Source organism: Anser cygnoides, chromosome 9 (genome assembly GCF_040182565.1).
Source record: "Anser cygnoides isolate HZ-2024a breed goose chromosome 9, Taihu_goose_T2T_genome, whole genome shotgun sequence".
Taxonomy (NCBI): domain Eukaryota; kingdom Metazoa; phylum Chordata; class Aves; order Anseriformes; family Anatidae; genus Anser; species Anser cygnoides.
In genome coordinates this window covers 24,156,665-24,179,223 of record NC_089881.1, presented here as the reverse complement: position 1 = coordinate 24,179,223, position 22,559 = coordinate 24,156,665, and the positions used below count along the sequence as shown (strand labels likewise).

The 22,559-nt window shown below is 38.6% G+C and overlaps 2 long non-coding RNA genes across 2 annotated transcripts in view; both read left to right on the top strand.

Moving 5' to 3' along the window:
* Positions 1-22,559, top strand: part of LOC106043556 (uncharacterized) — a 146,657-nt gene that overhangs the window by 35,321 nt on the left and 88,777 nt on the right. The window lies entirely within an intron of this gene.
* On the top strand, positions 13,870-19,600 carry LOC106043559 (uncharacterized). Its single transcript, XR_010833624.1, has 3 exons — positions 13,870-15,135; positions 19,127-19,258; positions 19,453-19,600. It is a non-coding gene; the product is annotated as an uncharacterized lncRNA (long non-coding RNA).

Below are 22,559 nucleotides of genomic sequence, written 5' to 3'. Positions count from 1 at the left end.
TGTTTACAAAGTATTTCTAATGAATGGATTTTGGGGTGGGGGAGGCTGCTGGTCTATTCCACAGAAGCTTTATTTTTTTCTGGAATAAGCCTTACTACTTGCAATCTAGGTTCAAAACAACTATACCTTTTTTACTGGGGCATCGATCATTGATTCATTTGCAAATATCTTATCTATGTTCAGTGATGGCATTGTGAACTGATTTAAAATGGGGTGAATTGGTAATTAAAACAGTAGAAGGGTGGAGATGGTAATTGTTTATCTCAATTTATGCGCTCAAAGTTGAGGTTCCTTGTGTGGATGAAAAAGCAAAGCATAAATCAGAAATGCTTTGGAACCAATAATAATGTAACTGAATTTTGAACTGGTGTCTGTTAGCCTTTAGAGAACTATGGACTCTGTTCCAGTAAAACAGCACTGTTGCTGTTGCCCATGATGACTGTATGAGACGCAAGTAAGTAAATATTTAGGTAGTGATAACTACCTGGAGCCACTTATAAGCCTGATCATGATCTCTGAACCACTGTGACTGAAATGCATTGCTACACAATTCCATTTTATACAAATTAATAGCTAAATTTTCCTTTATTTTTTCAGAAATAGATTTACAAATTCTGCTGCTAGGGTTGTGACTTTGTCATGTTCCAGCTTGGAGCAACTCTTTGCAGCTTAGTTACTATATAAATCACTAAAAGTAGGAACTTAATTGAGATGCAGATACTCTTAATTGAAGGAGCACTTATATGTAATATTTTATCTCTTTTGAGCTTTTTCATTTTCACAGAACTCAACTAATTGCCATTTATGCTCTCCTTGTATGGCAACAATTTGCAAGTGGCTTTCTTAAAGCTTACATGTCAAGTCTGTATACAATTACTGTCATTTTAAGGACATAAATGGGGCTGCAGTTGTTCAGACAGCAGTTAAATAGCTATTTAGGTTTTTTGAAATACACTTTTTTTGCATAATTTCACTTAGCAATACATAAAATTATAACCATACGACTTGCTTCCATTATTTGGTATAAAAATGCACTAATGTAGCCCTGGTGCAATGGACTGATTTACCCCCTCCTGCCATCCCCCACTCTGTGCATCTCTCTTCCCATTTAAGCATCTACAGACAATGCTCTCTCAGGCACTTTCTGGTGCCTGATGGGAAGCCACAACTCCAGCATTTGTTCCCACAAAGCCTAGAGATCTCACCGGTATGTTTTCCCCCCCCCCCCCCCGCCAAAACTCGTATTTGCACTGATTATGTTGAAAGAAGTCTCCCATGGTGAGCATGCCAAAGGAAAGAAAGTACTTCTGCATGCAACTCAATTGCTGCCAAAACAAGGAAGTATCTATTTGTAGGGTAACCTGGTGTCTAATGGGTTTTTCTTTGCTAGACAAACAAAATGGGTAAAGCTAAAGGAATAGAAAACACCTGTTTTATTCTGTGTAGACAAATACTTAACTTTTATAATAGATTGCAAACAATATTTAAGGGTGTTCCTTGTTTAGATATTAATGAAGTTATGTGCAGTTCATGGTGTCTGACTAGAGATGATCTTTATAGTTGTCCATACAAATGGGCTATTAAATGACCGCCCTGGAAATGCCTTCATTTTATGCAACTGTAAACAAATATTTAAATGTATATACAGCATTTGGATAAAAGAAGCGTCATCTTAGTTACACTGTTATACTCCACTTCTTTCCTTATCATTCCATTCAGTGTATTGCATTGTATTCCGTGTTTATTTGTATTTCTTAATCCCATTCTCTCTAGTAAGAGCAGTTCATGTATTATACAAAGCTTCATAAATAACATACCTTAAGAAACAGTCACTATGCAAACACTTTATTCAAGTGTAATCAGCTTATATACGGCAATTTGGAATTAGTGTGAAAAATAGACATTTCAGAATACTGATATAAAAATAGAGGGGCAGGCTGGATTTGTGCCAAACCACTACTTTTCTCTGAATACACTGGTGGCTTCAAGGGCCCCATCACCACCAGGAAGAGCAGAAGTGGCTGGAATCCACCCTAGTTTACTTACATGAAAAATGAACAGTTTATCATCTTCCAACAGAGCTCAAAAATTCAGAATATACTACAGAGATATATCCCTGTCTAGTCAAACTACTAATTAGGACAAACCCCAAAGTAAGGAAGTGGCCCCCCAAAGCAAAGGGAGACCAGCTACCTTACAGGCCCAAGAGAAATGGGAGATGATCGAGAGAATGTAATTTGGCATAGGTTCACATGGCAAAGACTTTCTGGAGGTCAAATAATTTGCCCAACACAAAATTCTTTGGGGAGGGGGGGAAGACTGAGAACAAAATAAACATGCATTTCTGTTACGAGGCAAGATACTAAATCTGTGCAGTTGTTCTGTGGGTTACTGGGGTCAAGCATGCATCAGGTGGAGTGGCGTGGCAGTAAGTCATAAAGCTGGAGAAAAGGTGTGTTTGTTGTGTTGATGTGCAAGGTTTGGGATGCTCATGCTGGTTCTGTGCTTGTTTAGAAACATGGCGATAGCATCCCACATGTCATTTAATAGGTTTTGTCATTGTTTTGACATTGCTGTCAAAATTGTTTATTTATCAAATATGCCTAAGGCAGAGGAGTTCTTCGGGAGCTAGGAAATCTTGATGTGCGAAGGTCTCCCAGGAACAGATTTCGAGCAAGGTAGGTATCTTGCACTTGCTGGGCTCTGTGACAAAGTATGATCTATAGGTATTATCTTACCCATTCATATTTCAGTAGCTATGGTCAAGGTGATGGAATTAGCTCAGAAATATCTGTAACAGCTCATCGGGGATCTAAGGACCTTTGAGTTTAAACATTTTTTCAGTTCATTAAGAAATCTAAGTAAAAGGTAACTACTAAATAATCACTGAATTCTGAACACAATTTGCTGTCATTAAGCCTACTATTCAGAAGGAAGGACACTTAAATCTGAACTCATATAAGATCACATTTGAGACTTCTTTCCATCCCACAGCAAACAGCATATGTTCTGTTTTATGTGTGATGTTCCCTTCCCATGGTATCAGCCTGATGGCCAAGATAATCCTGTAATGTACACAAAATTGGATAGTGCTGTATGTATTCAGATAACTATTTTATTTTGCAGATGTGAAGCCACTTTTTCCCCCAGTACGTGGCATCAGGCATACTGAATTTGAGTGAAAATTGTGTCCGTCTGTTGTACCCCCCCCCCCCCACACACACTTTTTTTGGCTATTTTCCTAAATTTCTTAGAGGCTAACAGGGATGACTTAAGGTAAATTCCACTTCCTAGATATTTACAGTTGCAAGTATTTGAGTTACTGAGCTGCTACTGCCTGAACAAAATTAAATGCCAGATAAAACAAGTGCCAGGGTTTAATGGCATGAAATAAACTTAACTATGGCTCAAGAGTTTGTTATTAATATTCTGGTTATAAGAGATTGAATTTAAATTCCCTTCCAAGTCTGATTCCTGCAATTACTTTAATTTTCCAAGATGTTTATTGGTTAGCAGCGAGGCATATTGAGTTGAAATAAATCAAGAAAAAAATATATATTTATTGGATTTTAATGGTTTTTGTGCTCCTCAATTTGTCTGTTTCTCGAAGTTATTAAAACAGTCAAATTATTCTACAATATGCACTATTGTTGTGATAAGATTTGCAATGATCATTTTGAAATTGCTCATATATGTTCATTTCTTAATGTGCCTATTGCCAATTTCATAAAGCATTTGTATGTACGTTTTTACAGTATTAGTCTTCATACCTGATGGTGCACATCAGCTCAGATGGACTATTAATATTGATTGTTAATAATGTTAACACTAAGCTCCCAGGAAAGTAACTCCCTGCTTCCTCGTGTTTTTTATCACATACTTGAAGTGCTAATTCTTCCAAGGGATTGCGATGTTTTGTTTATATATCAGACGTGTACCAAAATATTTTAAACAAGAGATAATTATAAAACAAGAAATCGTGCTGTTTGCAGAATGATGGTGGCTTTAAAGAAAGCTTTCTGCTAGCATGGTTGACCAAAGATCGCAAAGAGTTATCTGTGGGCTCAATCAGTTGGTGAATCTATCTAAAACCAAACTTCAAATCCTCAAATCTGTGAGTTTGTGTAGACAAGGATAAGACGTGGGTAGGCTCTGCATGACTTCATAGCCCAGATTCTGGAGATGAGCTTGTGGTCAAGGGTGGTCAAGGGGCTGGCTGCACTCTTGTTAACTGCACTCATGCTGGGCATTGGCAACTCATGTTCTCTCTCTTCACCCACCACACTGCTAGGTGAAATGCTTCTGCTTAAACCTGAGAAAATGCTTGTGTCACGTCTTTGCTTGGGCAAGAGTCCCACCGATGTCCGTGATACACGGCCTTGGTGCGGTTGCTCGCATGTTTGCAGAGGCCGGAGCCCCAGTGCGAGTCTGTCTGCAGTGCTTCCTGCTGAAGGTGTAAAGGCATCATGTTTCAGAAATACAGCTATTTTAAATGAAAATATGTTGAAGTGTCTCTTATTCAGAATCCTGAGGGGAAAGGAGAAGAATATCAGGCTCTTTTAGAGCATTTCTGTTGGCATATGTACTCTGAATCAGAAAACTGATCTCTTAAATAATTGAGATATTGAGACAATGTCAATGTTTTTCCAACTTATAGAAATACAAATATCTTTTTCTTTCTCAGACTTTATTTCTGACAAATCATACTTCCTGCAGTTACTGCTGAACCCCATAGGACCATGCTGTCTCTGTCACTTGTTTTTTGCTCAGAGAGCACTTTCTGGATGGGACTCTGGCTGGTGGCCTTCAAGGAAGAGTAACCACTCTTTTTCTCTCTGGAGCATATCTGGGACAAAACAAACTTTGAGGAATACTTTTGTATTGATACCTACATCACCTCTCAGTCTCCCCAAGATGATAAATAACTTATGCCTCTTTCCATGTTGAATTTAAACCAAGAAACAGCCGTGTGGGAATGGCTGCATTGGTCCGTGCGCCCGCTGCTGTGTCTCTGGAGGCTGCTCTCTGCCAGCAGCACTTACTCCCCGGGATGAACTCCCAGGTATGGCAGGGTTATGTTCTTCATGCTGTTACCTAAGCTCAAAGTCTTGCACTTCGTATGGATATAGAGTGCACAGCTGTCATCTGGGCATGATTTGTGAAGATTCAGTGCATTAGGAAGATGATGGCGATATGTCTTGCAAGCTTCCTCATTTGACAGAATTTAAAGCTTAGAAAATAGTCCTTTCCTCTTATCTGGAGACCTGGTCCACACGTGTAATGGATGAGTCTCCCCTAGCAGCCACACCAGTCCTTCCCCATGGCCATGGACTATCTGTGTATGCCTCTTCGCAGAGCAGTGTAGCTCCCTGCAGGTATTTTTACTGGCAAACCTATTGTTTGCTGTATGTTTGAAACGCACTGTGGATGTGCTGCAGCTGAACAGGAGTCCCTGCTGTGCTGTGTGATGTAGGGTTGAGCCCATGTTATGCTTGCTTTGAGCAGCGCTGCTCCCATCTGCCCAGGAGTGTGTATTCCAGATAGCCTCTGTTTCATCTCCCTTATCTGTCTGTCACCACGGAAAGGTATATACTTATTTGGGGATAATCCCTGTTTGCTTAAGAAAAATGCCTCACGGTGTATCAGAGCATTTCAAGAGCAGCTTGACAACGTGTCTCCATTTAACCCTGGGACCCAACTCTTTTTAGCTGTGGATATTCCTGTGGTTGCCTCTGTTCCATGTCATGTTTCTTTGAAACTACAAAATCCTGTACAGGCACCTTAGATTGAAATTCTCCAATTTTTAAAGCATCCCTATATATACACAGTGAGGCCAGCAAATACTCCTGTCGTCAGGTTTTTATCTCTGGATTATTCCACATGGATGCCCTCTGCTTTCCATGCATGCTGGAACTCAGCAGCTTTGATATTGAAAACCAGTGCTGTCTAATGTCAGCAACTGTTTGAGGAGCTGGATACTTGTTACTGGTATGCCTTGAAGTTACTGCTGGATTAGCTTTAATGTTGAAGGTTTTTTCCTCATCAGCACATGCCTTTTTTTTCCATGCCTTAAACCAAACCCATGAATTAATAGTTATTTTGAACCTGGGACTTTAGCTATAAATAAAACTAAAGGTAAGATGTTTTACGGTAAATCAGTATTTCATAGATTTACCCAGATTATTTTACTTAATTTATTGGATGAAATCAGTGATTCTGGGTTTTCTTGGCACCAGTTTCTGTGCCTGCAGCTCCTTGTAGCTACAGAGCAGATTCATCTTACCTGGACTTGGTCCTTGCCTTCTAAACCTTTACTAAGTGCTGTATGCACCATATCTAATTTGATATATTATGTTGTCTTAATTATAAAATACTGTTTTGGGGTAGGAATGGGGTAGCCACAGGGATTTAGTTATTACTCCATTTAGTTCTGACCACTCTCTTTGATGTAACACTTGGATTTTTTTCTTCTCAACCCTACTATCCTTTTACTTTAATACTAGCTATTTTGCTCATGTAATGAGCTTCATTAGTGGGTGTGATTTAGCCTGAGTTTTATGCAGCTTACTTTATAATTCTCATTACCTGCAATCCAAAACTAAAGTGCATCAACCAACACCCTATAAATATACAGGAGTGTTCTTGTTTACAGACTTCTAAAAAATACTAAACTGTTAATTAAATGTTTATTTGTTTTTTTTTGAGTTGAGGAAATGTTTCTGAAGAGATCTTTTACAGTGAGTTCCAATTGAGTTATAGGCTAGATCTGTGTGGTTTTGCTTTCTCTATAAGGGAAATGATAACAAAAGATGAGTCTGAAAATAGACATCCTGTCTGGAGGTTATAGATGTGTTACTATAAATAGTAGGACTTCTGGGGGCTTTTGGATGTTAAATGAAATCTATCTTGTGATGATTATTCTACTTCAAAGAAGCTGGAACATCAAATCTATTAGTTTTTTTGCTATAATGAGTAACCTTACTGATAGTACAATAGAGATTATGAAAACTACTCAGCACCTTTCATAAATGTGTACGTACTCCCAAGTGCAACAGTGATTAAGTTTAACTTTGAGCTGTTTCCATCACCACTGCAGCTTTTCCCAAAGTCTGGGCTTCCCTATCTCTACCACCAGGAATGTGGAGAAGTGCAGTTCATCGTACTGCAGGGATAAAATAGCCTCCCTGGCATAAAACCCATGTTGATGTTCTGGTCCTCTTTAGGGGAGAAGTGGAGGGAGAGAATTTTCTACATACTTGACCCCATTTTTAGCAATATAGTTGCATCTTAGCATCTTAAAGTGCTCAGCTCTACTGTAAATATTGTCTCAGTAAATGACAACTTAATACAATTGTCACTAAGACAATATTTACAGTAGAGATGTATTTACCATAGTAAGTGCAGCTTAGTTTTTTTTAAGTTTTAGGAAAGTATTCTGTCCACCTGTTTTGAATTTTTCTTTTTTGTATGAGTGGTTTTATACCCAAGTAATTACTAAAGTATGAAGATCTTTTTGGAAAACAAAATAACCTTAAACCACACTTTGATGTGACTTTCAGGGAAGAGGAAAGCTAGAATCCAAATCTTATAAAAATTTTCATTTGTACATTTTATCTAGTTTAGTTATAAGAATCTTGAAAGATATTTTAAAAGAAACTTGGAAAACAGAATATCAATGCCACTAACTTTAAATCATTTTTAATTTCCTCTCATTTTCTGGAGTATTCTCTTCACTTTTAATCATGTCACCTTGAGAAAAACATGAGAATAAGGCTAAGGGTGTTTGTTTTTTTAAGGATTAGGAAAGGCCTTGTGTATTATGCACTTAAAGGTTATGAAACTTTGCTATTAAAGTGAAGATAATTGAGTACTCCAGTTCTCAAGTTCCTCTACTAATAATATGGGAATAATTTTCTGAACATTGCTTTTGTGTGGTAAGAATGTTTAATAGAATTCACAAGCAAGGAGAAGAGGTGTATTGCTACTGTTGTATTAGTGCTGCTTCGAGAGTCTTGATGGTGTTTGGGCATTCAGTGTTCAGGGCGGTTGTATGGGCAAATGGTAAACTGGATAAGGTACTGGATTGGATGGAGACAAAATAATCCTATAGATGTTTTTAAACACTTGTTTTGGATTCTGGAGTTCCCTACTTGGATGAGTTAGCACATGCCACTTAAACATTTGTGTATCAAGTAGCATCAATAAGTACTGATCTTATGCTGGAGAAACTTAATCAATTTACATGCTTTCTGTGCATATAGATTCAAGCACTATGAAGGCTTCAGTATAAAGCTTAAAAATGACTTTTCTAAAACCTTCACGGTAAAGATGGTATTAAGATTACAGCCTTTGAGTCCAGTTCTATCTATAGACAAGGTGTGGAAAGATTCCGGAGAAAATGATTTGTCACTAGCAATTATTAAAAACTGTTACTGCTAAATCCAAGATGTAGCCTTCTTTTAAAAACAGAGGAATGAATTATTATTTTGGGTTTCACCTGGGTCATTTTCTAACATGAATAAAACATTTCTGTTGTGCAAGTCATTCGTCTCTATGAAACCTTATTGAAGGGTTGCTGAAATAACCAGCAAAGGTGAAGATGTTCATGCAGATCTCATGGTGACGGAAAGCCTTCTTAGAAACAAGGGTTGAAAGCAAAATGTGAGGAGAAATACAACTACAGAGTAACAAAATGGAGTGCTTCGCTCAAATGTCAACCTGACCAAATTAATCAGGCTCTGAAGGCTTATTTTCAGTAAAATATGTTCGCTTGGGTATTGAGAGCCTCCTCATGAAGAACTCCTGCTGTGTATGACATCAGTCACAGACCAATCCTGTTGTTATATTGAAATTGCTCCATGAAAAGGTGATTTAAAAGCTACGGTGATTATTACTGTATTATACATAAGGGTATAGTGAAATGAGTAAACCTTTATTGTCTAGACACCACGCTTCAAAATTCCCAGTACCTTAAATCATACCACTCAGTAATAAATCAGAGATGTGTACCAAAGATGCACAGTCTCCTATCCCTGTTCTGTTTGTTGCTGTGTTTCTTACCTGCTTACAATTAGTGCTACTTAAGTCACCTTTGGCCGTGTGGAAAGAAAATGACAAACATCAATAACTGAAGTAGATTACATGAGCAATATCTTGGGATATCTGTTACAGGTATTTACAAGTGGGCACTGACTCAGCATAGATCTTGGAGGAATAACTTGTAATTAGAACACTTCACAGCAAAGCTTGTCTCTGGACGCACATTGTTTGTTCTGCTGTGCATTTTTAATTGCAAATCAGTTAACTTTGCAACATGAGTTTAAAAACCCCTCCTTGTATTGCACCAAACAATAATAAAGTTGTTAATGGTGGTTCCTGTTGGCTCAAATAAAATTAGTGAGTGTATATTTAAGTCACCCAATTTTCAAGTCCTGAAGAGGAAGAGATCTATATTATATCACAGAACAAATGCTTATGGAAAACAGACAAGAAAAGAAATCAATTTGAATTTACAGTAATCAGTATGACCTTTAGTTAACTTTATATATTAGCATCTCAAAATAGTTTAAGGTTGGGACGTTAACCTTGGGGGAGATGTAAATGGTAATCCTACCAGGTTTCCTTTGGTTTCTGATACCATACATATCACCACTCATTAAAATGAAAATGGGTTAGGTGACAATTAGTATGAACCTGTATGGTTCTTTATGTTCTTAGACAAAGTTTAGGAGGAAAACTTTTTTTGTATTTTAATTTCCTGAAATATGACTAAAATTAATGAGTCCCTGACACTGTTCTTCAAACATGCTTTCATCAACATCTTGATCTCAGTAGGGAGTAGAAGTTTTCGTTAGAAGGTGTTATCCATAAGAATGGGGGTGCACACCTTACTGTACAAATAATTCCAAGTCCACAAAATAAAAGATTGAAAAGTCATCCCTCTATTAGCTTAAGTAGAATATCTTTTTGTATGTTATTTCATTTGGGCTTAAGAGGGATTAATTTACTGTATGCTTTAACAAGAAGGGAAATGCTGATTGTATTGAAATTACTTTAAGTGAATCCGAGAAACAGAATTTTAGAACTAAGCTCCCTCTGCCCCTTTTTTTATTTCTGTGGAAGATTTCCCTACTCTGTAGAATGCTTTCTGTCCTTATAAATATATTCAAGTTGTACTTGATCTCTGTAGTTTCAGAAATACATGGTCCAGCTTGATTCATTTACTTTTACACATCTGGCTACTACATGGTCTTGCAATTGATATCTAAGTATCTGTTAAATAGAAGTATAGGGCTAGGAAGAACTTCTTTTGGGACTTGGGGGGGGGGGGGGGGGGCGAATCTTGGGTTCCTGGCATGTAAAATGTAATCTAGTGGTGCTTGATAAGTTTTCCATGGCATAACTGTTTGATCTGTAGAAGCGGCCAAGATACTGGCAGAAGCAGGCAAGTGTGATGGTGTGCTGTCCTACTGACAGCCCTGTTCACGCTGACTTGGTGTGTGTTGCTGGATGGAGCAGCAAATGCCTTTCCACAACACGTTATTTAGGAACCAGATTACCAGAGGTGGAGTAAAATATGTGGGACATGGCTGACCTGGAAAACCCCCAGAGGCAATAAACTTTGCCTGGTTTCGCCAGCTGTAGGTCCAGGAACTTCAGCTGAAACAATGTGGTAGCTGTCTGTTTTCAACAGAGGAATTCGTGTTCATGAGTTTTCATATAAATATAATGTCGGAGATGACAGATACATTGAATACATTGTAAGGTATTCTGTGATGTGTAACAAAACAGGAAAGAGCTCATCAGCATGACTCAGCTGGCAAAGTCAAATTGGTGTTACAGCAGTAGTCTGAGGTCTTAATTTCGGTCTTAATTTCAGCCCCTCATTTGAAAAATCTTAGTTTTGGCATTTCCATTTTTTCTTATGTCACCTAGTACATTTTGCTTAGTTACTGTGTATATTGATGTGCAAAACCTGCAAAACTGTAGTCCATAGCAGCCCATTAACACTACTTAGCAGCTGTTCAAAAGGATAATTGCCAAATGTTAGCATCACCTAACGTTATTTTTAGTGCTAATTATGCCCATTTACTCTCCCTAAATTCACCCATCTCCCGGTATGTTTCCATACCAGGGAATTAACATAAATATTTACGTTCATGTCAGCTACGGTCTGTGTTGATGTACTCTGAGGATTTTCTGATGGGACTGGTAAATCAGAGCTGAATGTGCCTTGCTGAACATCATCTCAGAAGTTCAGGACACAGTTGCTTTCTGAATGTGGATGCAGTGTTCCATGCTACCCATTCCCTGTGGATTTTAGCATAGGATTTAAATGTGAGAAGAAACCAATGCACAAAAACTTCCACATGGGTCAGTATATGTTAATCTTTTGTTACGCTGTTTTCTAGAAAATTGTTGTAATGGAGTAATTCTTACCTTTTTATGAACTTTAACCTGAAAGCCCATAGTTTGTTCGCTCAACCTTTCTTGTCTTTGAGTTCATGATATGCAGGGCTTGTAAAGTTATTTACCTCTTTTTTAAATCCATGCTCTTGAAGATTTCTGTCAGTTCCAGGAGGTTTTTTAAAGAAATATTTTTAGTTGCATTTGCTCTATAGCCACCTATTAACAGCGGTATAAACTTTCTGAATTTTATATAAATGGCTTCCTTGTTCAGTTCTGTGCAGGCGTATATACTGAATACAGCAGCATATATTACCGGTTTAGAAAAGGTCTACTGAATGTTAACGTTTAACATGCAGTATCAAATTGAAATAATTGCCTTAAAGGTAAATGGCTAAAACAAATGATGATTATTGAATGTAGAAATCATAGCTTCAAATAAAAATAGACAGTCCTTCCAAAGCGGTGGTAAATGAAAGGCTGATAAATGTTTGGTTTATCTAGCAAGTAGGAATTTATTAGCTTGTGTAGATTGTGATGAAAGATATCTGAGAAAATAATTGGTCTCATTTTGTGGAAATAAAGGAAGCCATTAAAACTGCTGCACATAGTGATCAAAGGAATGGCATTTTCTCTCTATGTTCCACGATTTTTAGCCCTTTTGATACCAAAAACAGTCTGAATTTCAGCCAAAAAAGGATAATTCAGAACATCATACTATTTTATTTCCATACGTATGTATTCATGGAATGATACTTGTGCGTGTATATATACAGATAACCATGCTACTTATGGGATTTGACCTTTCCAGGCACCTGGAATTATTTGCAATAGCAGTGTTGGTCATTTGCTCTGAAGCCATGAGTGACATTCAGGTATCCTAGATGTGGACTTCAACTCTTAATCGGGTTCATACAAAATGTTGTTTCTAAAACTATAGTGCTTTTTTTCTATCTGAAAGTATATTTTGAATGATTTTAGAAGTAACTTGGAAAGGATGGAGAGGACCACATGAAATATTCCTGAAGGATGAGAATATAGAATAGCTCTATCAGTAATGCAATCTGGAAAGGATGGCATCACCTTTTCAGGACTGTTGATTAACAGGTTTTACTCTTAAATATTTACACTAGCAGGAGCTCTCTTTGTTGTGTGCAGTCAGACTGCTGCCTTACCCCTGCAGGCTGGGAGAGCACCAGCCCCTGTGTGCTGGCAGCCCTGAACCTCTGGTAGCCCCTTGTGAGGTTACAAGTGCAGGTGTGAATTGTTAGAGATTTCTAGTTGGTGTTGTGTTTACAACTGATTTCAGTGCTGAAATTGTATTGATGAAAAGGAAGGTTGCCTTTCAAAGCTGTGCCTTGCAGATATAACACAGCCTTTGAACAGCTATGTTTAAGAGAGCTGGAAGAATCACATTTTCTTTGAGACAGTAAAGCAGTGCTGGTATCGCTAGTTAAGGTGCATGGAAATAAAAGTAGTGCTATTTGCCTTCATAGATGCAGGAATAATTCAGAGCAAGATGTGAAAAATGTTTTTCATTTTTCAGTGTTGAAATAGGCAAAACTGAGAACTGCTAACTAATGTGGAGAACATAAGATGGAGTGGAAATGCTCCATTGGCAATCATATATTGTCTGTAGTTTAGATAGAGACAGAAAAATACACTTTTTTTCCAAACATGCTACTGCATATTCAGATCAATCATCCAAGTGTACAATCAACCAAAACCTTGAGAGATTAATAGAGTATCATTATTTAATTTCATTACTAAGCTAGTGCTCCAGTGGAACATTTTATTGAAAGTCTGTCATTTCTAATTTCTAACTTTGGAACTGTTTTCAAAATTAGGATTGATCTGCCATGTGGATGCACTTGTGAAAATGTTGCTGTGTGTTAAGTGCATGAACACCAAAGCTTAAGTATGCTGTATCTCCTACGTCAGTAAGACCCTATAAACCTGGATTACCCAATATTACAAAAGAATGCACATGGGGAAAGTATGAGGAAAAAATAGATGAAGTCCAAAATATTATAGGTATTCATATTTTGAATTTAATAAAATTATCTTGTATTAGACTGTCTTCCCTTTCCCAGCCAGGTCAGGATATTTCATAATTTTTTTTTACAATTATGTATGTATCAGATATTCAAAAGTGGAGAGATTTCCTTAAATATGGAAAAATCAACACTTGGGTTTTCAAAGAGCTCAGTGCTTTAGGTACCAAACTAACTTGACAGTGAGTGAGCCTGTAAATGCAGAACTGCTGACCTCCTCTTTAATTCTTATGGATCTTAAGTCTTTGTAATCTTTCCAGCCCTGCTTGGACAGGGTGACAGGACAACCCCCCAACCCCCAAAGGTCACGTCCAACCTGAAGCATTACACAATTCAGGGCAAGACTGCAAGGAGACTTTGTGCAGGTCAGCACTGAATTTTCTAGGAAAACTACAGTGATTGTGGCAAGGGCAAAGAAGCAGCTTTTGACTCCAAATTGTATCTCTTTTCAGGTATCTGAAAAGAAAAATACCTCCTCATTTCTAGGATAGTATTTGTGGTGGTTGTATAATACTTGTAGAAATTGTTTGTGAAAATGAATTAAATGGAAGCTTTGGATGTAATGAGACTTGCTACAAAAATGAAAAGACCCTTTAGGAACAAAATACAGCTATTCTGCTCATGCCAATATCTGTTTTTTTCTGTTTAGTCAAAGGGTGATGTCTGGTGGAAAACTTAAGTCTATTACATAGGAAGAAAAACTCAATTATTGAATCTAGTGTGGCGTCCAAAAGTACAGTTGCTTGAAAGGTCCTACTCTGCTCTGAAGACTGCAGATCCTGCCTGCTTTCCAAAATGCCTGTAGCAGCTCAATTTGTCACTGAAGCAAGTGGGCAGAAGGCTGAGTTCATTGACAAGTGCAAAGGAAAGAATCAAGGTGATAGATGGTGGATGTCCCTTGCCTGAAAGAGTAACCTGTGAGTGGGGCCAGAGCCTGGCAGCTGCTCAGGGGTTCAGCTTTCAATTGCTTCAGCACGTGCTGGAGGTGATACACGTGTAGTCGTAATCCCTGACAGCGTGACCATGGAGGAAGGTCACAGGGCAGGATGCGGGGCAATTGACCAGTCACTCTCACTCAAACATGTGATATAAGCAAATATATCCTAAAATCACTTAAGGTATGTAGCTAAGATTTTTTTCCCAACAAATGGTTTAAAGTGAATACTGACTGCAGTCTAAATTTTTGTTTATGTTGATCCACAGTATTTTTGTTTATGCCTTACCCCTCTGAATGTACCAAAAGGGGAGGTTGGCACTGTAGAAGAACTTGGTGTAATACTGCATTTTCTCAGATAAACTTTTCCAAAGCTTCACTTACTACTATTAAGATGCATGCTTCTGAATAAATAGAAGGATGGGAAATAAAATTGTTTTTCTCCAGTTGAGTCCATTATAGCACATGGTCAAATGGACGCTGCAGGCAGCACAGGGCTGGCAGCAGTGCAGAGGGACACCTTGCCACCAAAGCAGTGCCTGCCCACGAGCCCTGCTCTGCTTCACTCCAGGCTGCGGCAAACTGAGTCTAACCTGACTGCACGCGTTGCTATTTAGCATGAGGTGACAGTAAGCGGCAGCAGTGACATCGTGTGATGCAACAGATCACGACAACGAGCTCACCGGTTTCTGGCCTGTAACAGACTGCAGGAAGATGTAGAGACTGCCAGGCACAGAGCTGGTATGTGCTGCTGCTGTGTGCTGTTGAGCTGAGTTGCAAGTAAATTGCTGTGTTTCTCCAGCCTTGAGATTCCAAAGGATAAATAGTAAAATTCTGTTCAGTGCTACAAAACAAAAAACAAACCAAACAAAAAAAAACGAGGGCTGGCCCTGTGTCATTGTCTGGCTATGATTAGTTTGCTGGAAATGCTTAAAATGGGGAAACAAGAATTCTTTCAGAACCTGGATACACACTAAGGCCCATAGCTTTTCGATTCATTGCACAATAGTAACAAAGTCTGTTTTATTGGTAAAAATACGAGAGAGGTATTTTAGTTACGGCCTCACCTGTATACCAATGTATCAAACAAAGTAACTCCCTTTCGGTGGAAAAAAAAAAAGTTTTCTAATAAGTGGGAGAAAACCCTAAGAAGCTGTGCCTGGCACGTTCTTCATCAACTGCTCCATTTCTGAAAATGCTAGAATATGAATATTGAGCATAGTCTATACTCTGCCCTTTGCCTTGACAGATGTCTTGTCTGGGATTAAATTAATTACTAAATGTCTTTTCTGTCTGACAGTTGGGAATTTTAGGCTTCAGAGGTAAGTAGGTTTTGAAGCAATCCAGTAATAGGCTTATAAGGCTGAGAGGCAACAGAGCTGAAAAGTGAAAAATCAAGAGGTTGGACCACCAATACGTTCTTGAAAAGTTAATTCATGACAACAGGGTGGAATCTAAACAGTAGAGAGGTTTGTGTTGGACTGAAATTTAGTGCTGTAAATTCTGATATGCAGTATTCATGGTTGTTAAATATTTCTGGTTAAATAACTTCGTAATAGACATAATGCAATCTTAGCAGGCATTCTGCAATTATCTAAAGAGAAGGGATATATGTCTTCAAAGAGCTCCACCAATGTAGGTTATCACTGCCCATCAAAATTCATGTATGCCCTGAATTTAGGGTGTCTGTCCTGTGCTCTGATTCAGTGCTGAGTTGATCAAGGCATGGAGTCGCTGACTTCAAATACCCAAGTGAGGATAACTCCAAAGGACTATCAAGAAGGCCGAGGTTTGCTCTTCTGAGCCTTGTCAAGGAAGATGTCTGTATTGGTGACAGCGATGCCAAGAGGAAAAAGCGGAATGTGAGAGGGTCTCTGGTGGCTTTGGAGTCCAGGCAAGAGGCTGTAGGAGGTCAGATGGTATCTGGTGAGAGGCCAGAGGTACATGGTTGCATCAGAAAAGAGGAGATATCTGGAGGGCTAAAAGATTAATGAATGAATGGGGAAGGAAAGACTTGAGGATGAGAAAAGCTATGTGATAAGGTTGCTAACCAAAACAAAAAGTGAGGAGAGGATAAAAAGTAACAGCTCCAAAGCATTTTGCAGAAACTGAAGTACTAGTTCTCATCTGGGAAAAGGGCTTCTGGTAATGGTTACATATCCTGTGTTTTCCTGTTTTCCTTACTACAATTTTCCTTATTCCAAAACTGTATTGCAGCTTGGATCTTCACTTTCATGGCTTTTGCATCATTGCATCTCACTGGGTTATGAGTACATGCTGCTTATCAGAACTCTTGCGTTTTACATGCTGATTGAGGAAAGAAACCTGCAAAGATGCTTCTTTTGCATTGAGATACAAATTTCTTACACTCTGCAGCCCCTGCTTTGTACTTGCTAAGAACTTTGAAATAGTGGTGGTGACTCTAGTTATTTTCCATTTTCCACAACATCCTATAATATATGGCAGCTCCATTTTTATTTGAATATTTTCCTAGGCAAATTTCTCACCTTTTATCATGTATATGGAAATTGAGTGATAATTCTAAAAAAACAGCCCGGAAAATGAGAGAGGAAGTCTCAGAATATTAATGGATTCATAATTGAGTAAGTGTGGACCAGGAGCTATTCCCATAACCATTTATGTTTTTAAATACCTCACTTTCTTTTCCTATTAAAAACAAAAAGTAAATCTTTTATGAATGTTTGAATCCTGTTGTATTTTCTACACTATTATTGCTCAGCAATGTATATTTGCTTGGCCCTTTCTGAAGAATGGTATTAGCAACGTGAGAAAAATGACCTATAGACAATAAAAAAAAAGAGGAATTATCAGTTCAAATGTTATGAATTTGAATTTCTGGAATATTCTTAAGAACTGGCCTCGCACTTCCAGATTATATTGAATACATGGCTCTTTTCATCAGGAAGGTAACGTGCACTACTTGATTCCAAAGGCATCTACCTCAGCCTGCACCTATTCGGGCAGGTGGTTGGTGACATTTGGCTCCTGTTTTCTGTGGAGCAGATCGTTATCTCAATCTGTGATGTTACAGGGACTGTGTCTTGGCTGATGTTGATCAATGTGCTCCACCCCTGTTAGCTGAGTTAAGCAGATTGTGTTAAATTGGATGAATCCAATTTACTATCAGTAAAAGGTGGTAAGATAGCACTACCAGTGGACTACAGTCCACACATAGCTCATGGATTTTCAAACTGGAAATAATACCGAGGAACTTTTTGGTTTGGCAGCAACATAAGCTATACACGAGTGTATATGTGTAGGTGAAGCATGAGGAACTACCTTGTTAGATTTCTCCATATGGATCTTCACCCTCTTATCTCAGTTGTGGCTGTCTTTGTCTGACACCGTATGGCTTTTTTAAGCTGTAGCTTATGTATCTGATAGTTCTGCTACCACAAGTAAAGTTATGCTGATGCTGGCATCTAATTACTTCAAGAAATCTTGTGTTTCACAGAAAACTTCCCACAAGTAGTTATCAAGATAAAGAGTAGTTTCTCTTGCTTTCAAATGAGTACAAACAATTTTTGTAAGCCTACAGGATCAGTATCTCTACTCTACATCCCACTTCCAGTGATTTTCCACATGTGATTCTATATCTGCAAAACAATTACTGTAGAGGTCAGATGTATACAGATGTGCACTGGAGTGCTTCATAACCTTTGGGTGAACAGATCAGTCTTTCCTCTGCTTCTTCCAGTCAACTCTTTGAAAGACAGTCAGGAATTACAAATGTGCTGTTAGGAGTTTAAGAAGAACTTCTGGTATGGGAAGTTCAGCTTGAATTTAATTCTTCATTCTTGGACTTTAAGCATACACCAAGCCTGCAACTGCTGTATACAGTAGTGGGACAAGTGATGGGGCTGAAACATGCTTACCCCATGGGGTGTCACCTCCAAAGGATGGTCCAAGCTGTGTTTTGGTCATCCTGCACTGAGCTTGTAATGTGACTTGTCAGGTTTTCCTAGCCCAGTCCTTCAGCAACTTGATTGATTTACTCAAACGAGTTGCTAGAGTTTCACCTGTCCTCGTAACCTCTATTGAAGACAACTGATATTCAAAGGTTATTCTGTGAGTTTCTTCTCCTTTCTTTGTCTCCTCTGTCATCTGCCCTGCCCTTGGGCAAAGTTTGGCATGTCCACATATAGCTGCACATGCTCCTTGATTTCCTCTCCGAGATATTGTTAACCTCTTCTGCTGTATCTGCATAAAATGCTTCTTTGTCATGGGGATGGTGCAAACTATCTGGTGGGTGTGTTAGAGACAGAAATGAGTAACTGGGACTGAGCTGCTGCCACAGGGGCAGAAAAAAATAATTTCCTTATAGCAGAAGAGCCAGAGGATGGCCTGTGTAAAACTGTTTGATTTTGTTTGATTTTTTTTTTGGTCTGAGATAGCTGTAATGAGAGCAGAAGATGGAGCCACACTAAATTGTAACACTTCCTTGTGAAGGAAGGCAAAACCAAGATTCATTTCTACACATATAGATTTTGATACAACTAATACTGATTTACTGAAATAAAATAATTCCCTTCTAAAACAGTCAAGAGATGTTCTGTCACATTTTCTATTAATATTCTCATTCTCTATTGTTACATATTCTATTAATATTCTCTCATTTTCTATTAATTTGTTTAGTAATTCCCTACTCAGCATACGCCTATTAAGGAACCTCTTTATAGGGTGTGAAACATTCCATTTTTTCCTCCTCTAGTACAGGAAAACTAAGCACAACTTGAAGCCATGAATTTCGTTCTGGAGCAGAATGCATCCACAAGCAGATGTCAATACTGTTCTGCCTAAATGCTGTTGTGGAATTTGGTCTGAAAGCATTCCTGATCATCAGGTGAGCCTAGGGTTCTGTCTTCATGCTGTTTTGAGATTGAGGTGTGTATTGATGTATTTAAGTAAGATTTTGTTCTGGTGATTGGAATATCTTGTGGACTGCAGGCCATGATGACAGAGGCTTTGTTTCTGGCTGAACAAGCACCTCCGAGAGCCTGAGTGCCTTTCACAGCACTCTGGGTTCTCTGCCTACAGCTTCCAGCCTGCCTTCCCCAGCTTTGTGCATGATGTGATCACAACAGCTACTGGAGCACAGATGGATTGCGTGTCCTTCTGTGTACCAAGAGCCTTCATCCAGAGTATGCAGCCAAAGCGAGCAGGGATGCCTTTTAATTTCCTAGAATAAAACAGCTTTTCACTTCTGTCTCATGCTTTCCTCCTAGATTTCTGCTAGCTGGTCCACTAGCTCAGTGAAAGGCAGCATATGCTTCCTGGCTGGCCAGCCTGGAGCTTGGTGTCCAGCTGGGTAGCAGGTACATGTATTCACACTGGCCAGCTGGGAGGGATATTCAATTTTGGCCATCTGGCTGCTCTCTCTTAAGAGCAAAGAAATAAGTCAAAGACCTGCATGTTGGCAGCTGGAGGGCCTAGCCAGTGGATGTGAGACTGCTTGTGGAAAATGGACTTTTCAGATCTGCTTGGCAGGCTTCTAAGATTCTAACCAGAAGATTTTTATTTTTTTTGTGGTTGAAAGATTTTGGTTTGAATTTTTCAGGCACTGATATGGAATGTATTTTCACACTATTTTGACATTTTAACTGAAAGAAGAATTCTTTTCCTTTTGTTGATATGACAGGATTACGTATTCTATGCTCTTTTTTTTAAAAAAAAAAAAGGAAAATACCACTGTACAGATTGAAATACCATTGTTCTTTTGAATATGAGAGCATCTCTGTTGTAATATAATAGCTCAACACTGTGATCCTACTTCTCACTTTACCAGATGCTCTCCTCTTCAGCTATATCAGATTTGGATACTCAAGCTGTGTGTTTGTGGAGGGGGTTTTACCCAGAAGGCAGAATATATGAAGTATATATGCTGAGAAGTTGTTTTATTCTGCTCCTCTAAAGGTTGTTTCCATGTACAGTTTAACAGAGATCGGTGTACGAAGATGACTACCAGATGGTTCAGATGATTTTAAAAAGTCTACTTCTTCCAGAGGCTTTATTTTCAGTCAATTATATTTTCATTTTTGCCTTTTGTTCCTACTGCCTAGAACTTTAGATTTTTTTTTTTGGGTTAGGCAATAACTGTTAAATTAACACCATACAAATCCAAGGGTATTGAAAACCTAGTAGGTTGTTTCTATATGCAAATACAGTTGGCTTTTACCTCTTTTATCCATGAGACTACAAAAATGAGAAGAATCAGTGTACCTGTTCCTAATTCAGAGGAACTATTTCAGTTAGATACTGAAAGCAGTTACTAGTTGCCTATATGCATCCAAGTTAGTTACCCCAAAATATCCATGCTGGGCTGACATATCCCATAGCCTTTCCCCAGCTGTGCTGCCTTCTGGAGTGGGACCTGGTACCCAGGTCAAGTTAGCATGGCACTAGACGTGTGTAGGCAATGGAACAAACCCCTTCCTATATCTCATTTCTAGCTGTGATTCTCTCAGGGAACCCTACTTTTAAGGGTCTCACTTAATATTTTGTCATTATCTCCCACTGCTTGTAATCTCCTTTAGATGATCGATACAGCTTTTCGATGATGTAAGCAGTTTTAGAGAAACAGATCTATTAATTTAATGACATTGCTGCACAGTATGTGTGTGCTGATATTGTTGAATTCAGACCTGAAAAATATGGTCAGGACTCTTGTCACCGACTTCAGGAGAAATGTATGTATAGCTGCTGTACAACAGATCAACCTCTCCCCTCACAAAATGAACCAACTAAACAGACAAAAAAAAAACCCAAGCTTCGGTATCCAAGTTTTTTGTAGTTTCTTCTTCCATCGTACTTTTGTGAAGATCTGTGAAGATGCAGACAATTTCAGACCCCAAACAGGAAGGTACTTGTGCAGATGGCATGTTGAGTATGCTTCTTTGACATAAGCTAGGTATTTTTAGATTGGAAAGGATGAAAATAAGAGGACTGAGCAATATACTTTAAAGACAAAGCCGGTGGAATATGGACCAGACAGACACATTGCACTGGTAAATCAGACAGATAAATGAACACTTCCCTGTCCAGAATGAACACTTCCCTGTCCATAAACTAGTGAGTGGTGTTTTCTGTCAATTTAAAGTTTTGATTGGATAGCAAAACTACAAACTAGTTTTAATTTATAACTAGTGTCAACTATTATAATAGAACTTTGTCTTCACAGATCAGTAGCAATTTATCATCCACTTAATTGCGTAAAAAAAAGTTATCTTCAGTGTTGCATTAACCTTTGAGGCAGGTTCTTCCTTTTGATCCTGACAATATAAGTTGCAGTAGGGAATTTCCACCATCTTCTCCTGCCTGAAAGCTGGACCATACCTAATGAGTCACTCGCCTTTAATGAACACTGCGTGAACAAAAGAGAATAAGTCAGAGGACCATGCAAGGATGATTCACAATTCAAATCCAAAATTGCCAAGTCATTTAATTGTATCAAACTGAAACACATTCATATTTTTTAGCTTAAAACACTTTTATTGTGAATAATTACATTCTTGCAGCTCCACACTTGTTTAACTATGCAAGTGTCAGGGCAGATGTCCCTTGAGGAAAAGTTGCTGTGTAACTCTGTGCTCTGGGATTTTTCTAATTTAAGGTTACTAAATGCTTGTAGGAAAGTTCACAAGCAAGGGACAAAAAATAAACAGGTTTTGAGTGAAGAAGAATCAGTTTGTGGTCCTTCAGGGAAATGAAGCCATGTGGGTAGGGGTCCCAGAGCAGAGGCCAGTTTGAGGTTATTTCTGGAGACTGAAGGATTGAGATTTTTAGGATTTGAAGGATTATACATTTGTAGACTTGGTATGCGTGCAACTACCTGTCCGCCCCCGGTAAGGGGGCCAAGTGCACCCTGGGGGTGCTCCCTCCTTGGGTGCAAACCATGGCTATGGTGCAGGAGCCACCTCCTTCCTCCCAGCCTGTTCAAATGTATTTAGTGCAAGCATTTGGTCCACAGAATTGTTTCTGTGTATCTGAGCTTACTCTTATCTTGCAATTTGATAAAGAAATGATAAAAATGTTAATGGAAACATTCCTAAAAATCCCATTTTTTTTTCCCCCAAATCCCCCAAATACTTCTGCTGGCATTCTTTTGCTGTGACTTGTCCTTGGTACAGGGTATGGACAAGCTCTGA